The sequence below is a fragment of the Malaya genurostris genome, chromosome 3 (genome assembly GCF_030247185.1).
Source record: "Malaya genurostris strain Urasoe2022 chromosome 3, Malgen_1.1, whole genome shotgun sequence".
NCBI lineage: Eukaryota > Metazoa > Arthropoda > Insecta > Diptera > Culicidae > Malaya > Malaya genurostris.
The window spans coordinates 228,022,676-228,035,658 of record NC_080572.1 but is presented as its reverse complement, the minus strand read 5'-3'; the positions used below and the strand labels follow the sequence as shown (position 1 = coordinate 228,035,658).

General features: G+C 36.7%; 1 protein-coding gene across 5 annotated transcripts in view; it reads left to right on the top strand.

Moving 5' to 3' along the window:
* Positions 1 to 797: 797 nt before the first annotated feature.
* LOC131439141 (axotactin) overlaps positions 798 to 12,983 on the top strand; it is a 193,304-nt gene continuing 181,118 nt past the window's right edge. For 2 of the 5 annotated variants that reach the window (XM_058609809.1, XM_058609814.1), the window contains exon 1: positions 799 to 1,009. The gene's annotated coding sequence lies outside the window, so the exon portion shown is untranslated. Of the gene's footprint in view, positions 1,010 to 12,983 lie in introns of all 5 variants that reach the window. The other 3 variants (XM_058609807.1, XM_058609812.1, XM_058609810.1) reach the window with 3 other exon arrangements.

The following is a 12,983-nucleotide window of genomic DNA, read 5'->3' as shown; positions in this document are numbered from 1 at the left end:
AAATTTGTTAAAATCGGTTCAGCCATCTCTGAGAAAATTGAGCGCGTTCAAATATCTTCGAAAAGTGCATACACACACAGACATTTTCCGATCTCGTCGAACTGAGTCGAATGGTACATAACACTATGGGTCTCCGAGGCTCCGTTCGAAAGTCGGTTTTTCCAGCAATTCTAATACCTTTCTATATAGAAAGGCAAAAAGCTTCAATAGAAACTATATTTCACCAGTGTTCATGTGACTCAATGGGCCGTATGAATAAAATGTAGTAAAGTCTGTTGTTTGTAGTATCTTCTCAAAAACATAGTCCACAGAGTAAAACACACACTACATTTTATTCATACGGCCCAATATCTTGATTATTGGCAAAAATTTTCTTTGTGTTTTCATACAAGAGTAAAGCACATTCAAGAATAAGATTAAAGAATTCTCCAAAATTTATTCGATTATGAAGAAGTACTCATATGGGTGGATTTTCCCCCCTTTACTCCACCCTGTTACTCGACTTCAACATCAAACGACCGCTGAACCGGCACTCCCTCGCGCACGGCACTCGCCGTTTACCGCCGGCGCACACTGATAACAGCTGATGGAAGGGCACGGTCATGGATGCAAAAATTTGTCGCCATCGGATTTCGCTTGTGCCCATCGTTGCCTCGTCGCACGGTAGGAGATAGCGACCGTAATGCTCGAAGGCAAGGCAGTAAGCAGTAAATAAAGCTTGCGCACCCGTTCGTCCCGGTATCAATGTGCAACGAGAAACTGGAACTTACCGTGCGCAAGTGACTCTAAATTCTTATCACTGTTCAGTTTAGCTTCAACCGTCTCGGTGTGATGTTCTATTGAGGTCACAGTTTCAGTGTTTTTTCGGTCGGTAGATTTGACTGAATTTTAGTTGTGATGAGTCTAGCAATCGTTTATCGTTATTTACGCAGATGTTTCAGTTTGAAGTGTGCGGGTGGTGCTTCGTAACGTTTGGAAAATTTGAACGACGCTGAGTTGACTCTTGAAAGTAAGTTATATTTGGATGTTGGAAATGAATAGTGAGTGGCACGATGATATGAGCGCCATATCAATACTTCTACAAGTCAACGATGCTAGATCTAAAGATAACGAGTTAACAAACCAATATGTATTAAAGTACATATTATCAATGATGTTTTAAACGCCGGATAATCCAGCTAAACTTCAACTCAATGTTTGCATTCTCGAACTGAAGGATCAAGCAATTAATTTCATTGAGCAATCAAGTTCAATGTTTGAATAGTCATTTAAAATAATGAATGAGCTACTTCAGCGCAGTTTATTGTGAGTTGCCTTGTGCTAGACTTTGAACGGATTTTGAGTGTTTATACTCGAGAACAATTGAATTGCCGGCTATTAAATAATAAGTGTCGTCCAAACAGCAAGCGCTTTTCCATTCGCGTTCACCACTCAATCTCAATCAGAAATCAAATTCATTCGTCGGTATCCGATAGAGGTAAGGTGATCGGAATCTACGAGAAATAAAAAATCCGAAAAACGGATATTCCTCGGTTTCATGTTGATGTAATTTCAAATCTATATCTTCTTTGAAACAAAAGATGAGAAAAATGTTCCCAATATAAATTTGAGGATACCTGAAGGCTTTATTGCCCCAAAACTCAAGAAAAAAACACGTAACTTTGTAAATTCGTGCACAAAAAACGCATAACTTCGGAAACCCGCGTATACAAAATATCCAAAACTGTAGAAAGCAATTTTTGTTTACAAATGTCTTCCAAAATTCATGAAACATCGAGATCAGGTGTTATCTCGACAAATATTTGTTTGAAAAAAATCGACTTAGTGACTTGGAAAAAATTTAAGATTTTCGAAATCGATTTTTGTGTGTGAGAGTATGTGTGTGTGTGTGTGTGTGTGTGTGTGTGTGTGTGTGTGTGTGTGTGTGTGTGTGTGTGTGTGTGTGTGTGTGTGTGTGTGTGTGTGTGTGTGTGTGTGTGTGTGTGTGTGTGTGTGTGTGTGTGTGTGTGTGTGTTTATCCTATTCCAAGCCTTACAGTCTGGCGATGGTTTACAGAATACAGATGTTTTCATGTGTTTGGTCAAAACATGTGAATAACTTTAATTATGGACTTGTTAGCTCAATCGAATTCTTAATTTCTTATACAGGTCACCGTTCGATCAATCAGTTTTGTGTTTGAAAATCTTTTCGATGGTTTTCATGGTTTGCAGGTAAAAAGCGTTATGTGATTTTTAATTTAATTTTTAATTTTTAAATTTAATTAACGTTTTCACATGACATATGATAAACATATGCGAATACTAATATATAATGGAAACCACGAAAAAGCCACCACAGAGACGGAACTCGAACCCGTTTTTAGCTCCTATCCGGGTAAATCGTTTTGCCAATTAAACTATCTTGCATGTAAAACACTTGCCGCAAGCAAGTTGTTTAATCAGAATTAGACTGAAGAAACATTCTAATTGAACAAAAGAAATAAGCATGTTCAGCTGTGCTCGGGCGCCACGGCGTTCATTTGTAGTCATTTCTCTATAGCAATCCCTCCGCCAGTTGCTTCAGCCCTCAATTAGTCTGTTTTGTTTTTCGTGTGTTTCACATGCAGGGTAGCTTAGTTGGCAAACCGATTTCCCTGGACAGGAGCTTGCTACGGGTTCGAGTCCCGTCTTTGCGGTAGCTTTTTTGCGGGTTTCATCACACAGTTGTATTCGCACATCATTTTTTAAAACGGTTTTCCTCGTTAGATACTGATCAAATGTAAAACTAGCTCAACACGGATCTACGCCTTAACAAGAGTAAACAAATCGTTGAAAGCAAATAATTGTCAAATGATTTATTTACATAATCTAAATTGTTTTTATTTACTGTTTAGGGCTTTTTTAAGTTCGATAAAAACTAAAATCTGTTTTAATCCACCTAGTGGCGTAATGATACCTTTCTCATATTACTCATAACATCATAAATATTACTGTGGAATTCTCAAAAACAACTGTTCATTGAATAGAAATAGGAAAGTTTGGTCGGACTTAATTTGACCAACCTACAAATTCTGTTTACTCTGTAGTTCCGGAACCGGAAGTAGTATCCACAACAATTCTGTATTAAACTGCAGGACTTCTCCTTTGAACCTATAAGTCCGTGAAAATCGTTTTGATTCTTGAAGAAAAATGAGTGACATCCTTTTTGCAGTTTATGATCATTATTTCTAATACTTTCGAAATCGGATACAGATGACCGGAATAGCCTAAGTTGGTTCGTTTTCCAGCTACAAATTGAAACAGTTTTGAACTTAGTTAAATCTAAACTTTCAATCTCATGCTATATTTCGATTGAAAAAATTAATCGAAATTTAACAAACTTAACGAACCTGCGTTTCTGTTACTTTTGCACTTGTGAGTCAAGCTAAACAGCATGAATTAGCAGCATAAAACATGTAGTAGAATTACTATTATTAAAGACTATCCCAGAAAGTATGGACGCACTTTGATTTCGCTGTAAATAATTCACAAGTGTTAGATATTCAATTTTTATTCGATTTACTGATAATATTAGACTACAACAACAGAATATTATTCCCAACATTTGCTACTTAGCCATTGTAGACTAGCTGACGCACCTTCTTGCGAACGTTCCTCATTAAATTCCGTACAGACTTCTTGGCGACAAGTTTTGACACTTTTTTCCAATCTTTTTCGAACTGTTGAATGGCTTCGGCTGCCGAGACATGTTTCCTAAGATGTGCCTTCGTTAATGCCCAAAATTCCTAAATTGGTCGAAGTTGTGGGCATTTTGGTGGATTCATGTCTTTTGGGACGAAGGTGACATTTTTGGTAGTATACCATTCTACCGTTGATTTCGAGTTGTGGCAAGAAGCAAGATCTGGCCAGAAGACAACAGGATCCTTGTGGCTTCGAATCATGGATAGAAGTCGTTTTTGTAAGCATTCCGTGATGTATATTTCGTTGTTCATTGAAGCAGTGGTGATGAAGGGTTTCGACATCTTACCGCGGCTACAAATTGCTTGCCAGACCATAGCTTTCTTACCAAATTTTTCGACTTCAATCGATGTCTCGGACTGGTTTGACACTTGCCCTTCTCGCACCGTATAATATTGTGGTCCCGGCAAGGATTTCTAATCGAGTTTCATGTATGTTCCGTCGTCCATGATTATGCAGTTCAAATTTCCAGCAAGAATCGTATTGTACAGCTTTCGAACCCTCGGCCTGATCGATGCTTCTTGTTTCGGACTACGTTTCGGTTGTTTCTGCTTTTTATAGGTTCGAAGATTCAAACGTTCTTTAGCACGAAGAACATTTGACTTCGAAGTGTCCACTTTTTTGGCCACATCCCGAACTTTTGCTCGAACGCCTTCAGTATACGTTTAACCTTTTTTCGACCCGTTTTCGGTTTATCCTCAAAGGTGTTATCCTCACCGAACTTCCTGATTGCATTTCGCACGGTTTTTTCACTTACTCCGTCTATTTTTGCTATCTTTCTCAGTGACAGTCCGCGTGCTGTGCACCATTTGTACACAATTTTTCGACGTTGTTCTGCTGAAAGTCCACGCATTTCGAAACAAATTAATGAAAACGAATAAACAACTGCACAAGTAGTTAGAGAAGAGCGTAAACAACAGGATGCAGCCATAATCATTGACAGATTCTGAACCATTGCAAAATGGCTGCGGTTTTTGGTTGCGTCCATACTTTCTGGAACAGTCTTTATTATTATTGACATCATTACTGCACTACCGACATTTTTTATTCATTCGATGATATCATAAAATAGCTAAGATATATAATCAAACACCAGTAGCAGACATTCGTAACCGATTCGTTTCCTATATAGCGTGTACGAAATATAATGAAGCAGGCATTGTTCGTGCTGTGTTTTCTTCTTCCACATTTCACGGTATTGTGTTGTTATTCTATATGCCAGTTTGAAAGCTTTGACATTTATCGCTCTGTAACTGCCGAACTGGAAGTCGGATCCGGACGAAATTTTACAGTAGCTTTTGAGACAATGTGAGTTTTAATTTAAACCAAGATTTGTGAAAATCGGTTCAAGCGTTACTGGAAAATCGAGAAGAGTTCTACTTTTGGAGTTTTTCTTCACTACTTTCGGTGCTTCCGGAATAGGGGCTGGGGTCCACTAGGAGATTGATAGTACCTATTAGCTCTCTCCGGACTGTACCAGCCTAGATGCCGTGTGGAATCCGGCGGAAAAAATGAACCAAGAATAGATCCACTGGGTTCCTGCTTCCATGTCGTAAAAGGTGACAATTGCAGGAGTTTCTTTTTCCTTTCAGTTATCAGATATTTTCAATGTTTTACTTCTGATTACTCTATTTCACTCTTTATTCAACCTATCAATTTCCGTCTAGCTTCGGAGAAAAGTTTTATTAGGAATGATTTCTTCTTCCATGTTATTGATTGTCTTTCAGGATTATAAAATGAATGATAAAAATCAACCATTGCGCAAATCCGTTTATATTACAAAGTTAATAACAGAGATAACATATATCGGTATATTGAATACATAGTAAAAACCCTTCTTAATCCACCTAGTGGTGTGATAATGCCTTTCTCTTCTTTCATAACAGTCTCATGAAAATATGTTTCATATGTTATAAAATAAATTTAGACACCAATTGATTCAGATTGATTCGAGTAGTTCACAAAAGCATGCTTCAGTGTTTATTTTACACAGTCAGCATCATTTTTCCAAACTAGTGCTTGACATTTGCGTTGCCTATTTGTATGAGAACAGTAATGCTAATCTAAAAAAAGCCTTCTTAGTCCACTTAGTGAAATTTTCATATATCTTGAAAAATAACCATAGGGGAGTACATGAAATTTTCGAAATCGAAAAAAAATTTTTGATGCCAAAAGGCTTAGAATTGCATGAAACGTCGAGATTTAGTGTCATCTCGAAAAAAAATTTTTTTTAAAAAATCGACTTTTTGGGACTTAGAAAAAATATGAAAATTTTTCTAAGTCCCAGAAAGTTGATTTTTTCAAAAAAATTTTTTTTTTGAGATGACACTAAATTTCGATGTTTTATGCAGTTTTAAGAGTTTTGGCAACAAAAAAAAATTTCGATTTTGGAAATTTCATGTACTCCCCCCTATGGTGCTTTTTCAAGATCGAAAATTGTCAAACCTTTACCACCGGGCAGCACCCCTTACGCATGTCCGATTTAGGTCAAATTTTGCATGAAGGCTTTTTTCGAGGTGCTTAAACTTTTGAGCACTAGAACTTAACGAAAATAGAGGTGATCCTAAAATTTTGGCACCCATATATATATAAGAGCGGTAAAATCAATGTGTTTTGTCGGTTACGTCACTTATACCATCATATATCTGGAACCAAAAGTCACAACCATTTGATCTTCGAACTTGATCAATGGCCCGACAGTAGCTTTCAAACGAGCCCAAGTTTGTTAAAATCGGTTCAGTTATCTCTGAGAAAATTGAGCGCGTTCAAATACAACGCTTTTTGTCGGTTACGTCACTTATACAATCATATCTCCGGAACCAAAAGTCACAGCCATTTGATCTTAGAACTTGATCAATGGCCCGACAGTACCTTTCAAACGAGCCCAAGTTTGTTAAAATCGGTTCAGCCATCTCTGAGAAAATTGAGCGCGTTCAAATTCAACGCCTTTTGTCGGTTACGTCACTTATACAATCATATCTCCGAAACCAAAAGTCACAGCCATTTGATCTTCGAACTTGATCAATGGCCCGACAGTAGCTTTCAAACGAGCCCAAGTTTGTTAAAATCGGTTGAGCCGTCTCTGAGAAAATTGAGCGCGTTCAAATATCTTCGAAAAGTGCACATACATACACACACACACACATACACACACACACACACACAGACATTTTCCGATCTCGACGAACTGAGTCGAATGGTATATAACACTATGGGTCTCCGAGGCTCCGTTCGAAAGTCGGTTTTTCCAGCAATTCTAATACCTTTCTATAGAGAAAGGCAAAAACACTTGATATTAATATTTCAAACAGTAAATTAATATTTTTCTCGGTAGCCGGCTGCCCAGATCAACTAATATAATCAATTAATAATTTTAATAAATAATTAAAATAATAAAGCGGAAATAATAAAGAATCAAGACGCGTGTGAAATCTGTTGACCTTTGTTTGGTGATTTAAAATGATTTTATAATAACTGTTTAGAATATTTCAATGCAATGAATCAACTTTTTTGTCTAAATCCTATTCGCTCGTTTATTTAGTATCACGTAGTTTCATTTATAAAAACGTGCTTAATCCACCTAGCCGTGAGATGATACCTTTTTTTTATCAATCCGCATGTGTTTTTTTGCATGACTAAAAAAAACGCGAAAAGTAGATGCATAAACGAGTGACTGCATACTCGACAGCCGGCTGTCCGGAGTTTTGTCAATTTCGGAGATTGACTGTTTCGTGCATTATATTGCCATCACAAATTAACACATAAAACCATAATACTTTAAAACATTCTTGGTAGCCGGCTACCCAGAGCAATAAACACATGATAACATTATTAAAACATTTACTAACAAAGTATCCTTTCCTGTTATGTATGTGGGAATGCAGAGGATTCCTCGGTTCCTAGTAGCAACATGCATCGAACTAACAATCCTTTCCCTCCCAAGTAGATCTGCATTCGGACGTGGCCGGCGTCGGTATTGATCAGCATGCATGGTTCAATACAGTTTGCACAGTGTGAAACAATGTGTTATTCCCAAACATGTTACTTCAAAAAATCATTTTGCAATCTCAATTGGTCCAGATCAATAACGGAGTAGCAACACACGGGCGGTCTCTAATGCTAATGCTAATGCTAATGCTACTTTCGGTGCTTCCGGAACGGAAAAAGAGGGGACTAGTAGTGCCGAATTAAGGTTTTGTGCCGTTAAACTAACAAGTTCAAAACTAGAAAAATTTATTAAACAGTGTTATGGGATTTGTGCCTGTTTTTGACCATCACTCGAGGAAAAATACTCAAGAAATTTATAATTTTCCACTCAATTATCACACTTTAGTTTCGGAACCAAAAGTCGGATCCGAATAAAATGTTCTAAATTTTTTTTTTAACTTTAAGACCTTTCATTTGAATCTTAATTTGTGAAAATCGGTTAAGCCATCTTTGAAAAAAGTGAGTGCATATTTTTTCCATGTGTTTGGTGCATATCACCCTGTATCTGCGGAACCGAAAGAATGAGTAATGAAAAACTTGTTATTAGGATGTACTTACATCCACATTCACATTCGCTACGTGTTGTCATTGTCCTTTCTAACGTTTTGTACTACCACAAATCGAAATTCAATGCGTTCAAGATTTAAAATGTCGTATTAAATTTTAGTTTGAAAAATACAGTAAATTTCAGTGTAAAAATACAATACTAAATGAAATACTGTACATTTGAGCTTGAGCTTGAGCGACCACCCCTGGTTGCTACTCCGTTACTGATCGGGATTAGCTGAAATTGTACAGGGAGATTTACCGACCTGGGACTGGTAAATCATCCTTCAATGTACATCTTCTGGTAATCCCAGAATTCATTGATCAGTACCGGCGTCGGCCAGGCCCGAACGTAGATCGTCTAAGGAATGGGAAGGGATGTTAGTCCAACACTTGTTGTTACTAGAGGCCATATATACTACTGCGCACTCCACAAGTGTCACGGGAGAAGGATATTTGTTAGTAAAATTCAGTATTGGTATTATTCGCGCGCGACTTTGTATGTTCCGGTTTCAAGATGCTCGGATGCACCACTAAACTCACTGACTTCCCGAGTAAACGTTTCAGCAATATCCTAATTGAAGTCCCGGGAAGTCTTGATTCACAGCTCTTATTCGAAATTTCACAGCTCTTTATAAATGAAATTACGTCATACAAAAAAACGAGTGAATAGGATTTAGACAAAATAGATGATTCATTGCATTGACATATTCTAAACAGTTGTTATAAAATCATTTTAAATCACCAAATAAAGGTTAACAAATTTCACGCGCGTCTTGATTCTATACTATTTTCGCTTAATTATTTTAATTTTTTTATTAAAATGGTTAATTAGTTAAATTGGATAATCTGGGCAGCCGGCTACCGAGAAAAATATAAATTTATTGTTTGAAATATTAATATCAAGTGTTTTTTTTACTATGTATTCAATATACCGATATATGTTATCTCTGTTATTAAAGTTGTAATATCAACTGATTTGCGCAATAGTTGATTTTTATCATTCAATTGATAATCCTGAAAGACAATCAAAAGCATGGAAGAAGAAAACATTCTAAATGAAACTTTTCTCCGAAGTTAGACGGAAATTGATAGGTTGAATGAAGAGACAATTTGGTAAAACAGAGTAATCAGAAGTGAGACATTGAAAATATCTGATAACTGAAAGGAAAAAGAAACTCCTGCAATTGTCGCCTTTTACGACATGGAAGCAGGAACCCAGTGGAACTATTCTTGGTTCATTTTTTCCGCCGGATTCCACACGGCATCTAGGCTGGTACTGTCCGGAGAGAGCTAATAGGTACTATCAATCTCCTAGTGGACCCCAGCCCCTTAATTGAAATACTGTACATTTGAGAGTAAAAAACGGTACGCAGTATTTGGGTCGAAAATACAGTACAATACTGTACGAATACGAGCGTTAGGTATACCCAAAATCAACGTATTTGGTCATTAACTAACCATTCCTGCCTAACTGAAAAATAATACGGCTATTTAAATGTTTTAGGCTTGATTTTTCTGTGTCATGTATAAAAACACGCTCCTGAAAATGAAATTTTTATACCTATCAGCCTGTAATTGTAACCGGAAATCGTACCCGGATGAAATTCGGTAGGGTTATATAGAGCTGTAAGACCTTTCATTTAAATTTAAGCTTGTGAAAATTGGATAAGCGGACTCTGCACGGAAAGACCGAAATCAGCATTTTGGCGAAAAAATTAGTTGAATTTCTGATTTTAGTTAGTTATTTTTTAAGACAACTAAAAAAATCTTACTTTTGCTAATTTAGATTTTTTAATTCTAATTCTAAGGGATCTAAACAATTTGCAAGCAGTTTCAACAACACTGTCCCTTTTAGCTTTTTAATGGATTGTTTTGCTTTGACACTTCTCATGAGTTTTTAGCTAATAAACTTGTTAATAAAACCAATTTCGTTTTTGTTTTCTTTGTTCTGTTCTTCAGTAATGATGGTGATAGATAAATAGAAACAAATTTTCTGATTTTAATAACAAAATTTGTTGTCAATGAGAATTTCGTACTGGATTGAAATATTGCTGGTTTGTGTCCAGAATATTCGCCAACTTAACACATTCTCTAAAAATAAGAGTTTTTTTCAGCAAAGTAAATTCTCAATTTTAACTAATTTTATAGTTTTTTTGGAAATTTTGTTGTTAAAATCAACTAATTCAAAAACCGTAATACGAATTAGACGCAGAGCTAATTTCAGTCGTTCCGTGTGAGAAAATCGATAGTATTTTGTTAGTTCATTAAAAACATTTTAACACGTAACTCCCGAATTTAATTTAACTTGGAGAAAATCGAGCGCATTTTTCTTCATTTTTTTTTGCACATTGTACCCCGTTACTGCCGAGCCGGAAGTTCGATCCCGGTAAAATTCAATAGCAATCTATGGGATTAAGAGATCTTTCATTTGAATCTAAGTTTGTGTAAATCGGTCCGTCCATCTCCGAGAAAATTGAGTGTACATTTTTGTTACATACACACATACATACACACAGATATTCGTCGAGATGAGTTGAATGGTATATGACAGTCGACTCTCGGTTAAAAAGTCGGTTTTCACACACACCTTATATGAAGACGTTCGTGATGGAAAGTGACGAATTGAGTTAGTATCTATGCTGAGTCGGTGCATTTTATATAACAATTCAACAGAATGTTCTACAAATTACAACTGGTTAAAAAATGGGCAACTGGTTGGAAAATTTCGCATAATTCTTTGGTATACAAGTATGACTTTAAATAGAATTTTTATGTTGATTACTTTATTTTGGATTTCAATTTTGGATTTGGATATTTTAGTAAAAGATATCAAAAGGCTGTACGGGATTAATTCCGGCATTCAGAAGGGCTAAATTATGTAATTCTCTAAGATATTAAACCCTTTTGCGAATTTTTCACTGCGAAATTTGCACAAAGCTAATCAAATTATCCTAGATTTGCATCACACTGATGGTTTTAATTTCCGATTTGCGAAAAAAAAACAATCTTTATAGCTCTTTAGATAACATTTGGAGCCATTAGAAGGGCAGATTTAGCATGTTCCTCATTATTGCCTATTTTTCGTTGTTTTTGTTCCAATGCAAACAACAAGCAGCAGGATCTTCTTTTTCTCTTTAACTTGAGCGTTTGAGGCTTCATACAACACAAAAGGTCTGCCTTCATTGCCGACTGCTTCTCCTGACGACCGTAGTCCAAATGAGAGCACGGCCTGAGCGTTTCATGCTTCATACCTGGTTTGTTCTTACTGATGTTGGTGGGAGAACCTCACCTCGACATCCAGTTCCGTCTGAAGCACTAGAAGAAATGGACGATTAGGGGGACGGGTATAGCGTGATGGGATAGTCGATGCCTTTCACGCAGCCCGCCTGGGTTCGGTTCCCAACCGCGCACATAGGGTCAGAAAGATTTTCTGGTCCGAAGAGGCGAATGACCTAAGATGTTAAAGCCTCTATAATTGAAACAAAAAAAAAATGGACGATTTTTAATCTAAGTTTACCCTTCATACTCATCCAGTAGATAATCGGAACTGAAAGTTTTTAGTTATTTATGGTTATATTACGATGTTGAAAATATAATCACAAATTCCTGATCATATTTCCGATAACTTGTAGAAAAAATTATGTTGTTGGGTTAAGTACATCAAGAGATATTCGCGATAAAGTTCTGCCCATTCTTGTACAGGGTTAAATTTTGAAAAGGCGTCCCATAGTGAAGTAAGTCGTATTCACGACAAAAAGCTTGAAAAAATTCAGTATTTTAGGAGGAAGAGGACTGAAATTCATTGAAAGTGCAAATTTTAATAAAGTAATGCAAAGAATTGATTAGAATCGAATGTAGATCAACTGCACTCATTTGAACCAAGACATTTCTACTTGTCGGAATGTAAAACTAACAGTCGGAACCAGATGATTTTTACATTTTTTTAAAAAAAGGTGGATTGAAATTTATAAAAATGCAAATGCTAATAGAGTTACATAATATCAAAATGGCACATTTTATTGGCCATCTGAAACAACCGTGAATGCTCGAATCTATTTTCCAGAACTTGGTTATCAATAAAGTTTTTCAATAACAAACCGGTAAGTGAAAGTTTAAACGAATTCGTGGAAACTTGAAAATGAGTGAACTCTTTTAATAACAATTTCCTGAAACGTTATCTGCAAAGCAAAAAAAAACACTTCGATGATTGTAATTCATTCGTAATGCGAAAAGTCAAGTTCTCTTCAAAGTTTCGTAATTGTCTCACAGCTCATTTGAAGCCACCATCGTAAATCGTTCAACTCGACACTACCGACATTATACATTCACACACACACACACACACACTCCCACACTCACTTGAAGAAACGAGGAAAATCGATGCCATTCCACATCAATCCACATTTGCTCCACTCCAATAAATCCATTCATCTTCGGGAGGCCTTCCTTTTTTTTTGCTGTGCATTTCGCGTGTGTGTGAAGCCATTAGTTCTGCCTTCTTGTCTCATCGGGGGAAAACGACTGAACGTTTTCCTCCCGATGAGACTCAACGACGAATGCAAATTTGCTCACTTTTTCGCATCAACCAAACCGAACGGGCTGCCGACGCTGCCGAAAGGGATCTCCATCATCGTTTGCTGCCGGAAAAAGTCCGGGGTCGTTTTTCTTCATCACCTCTTAGTTTAACATATTGGAATTTTAAATATTGCTATTATTCAGCGTAGTGCCGGA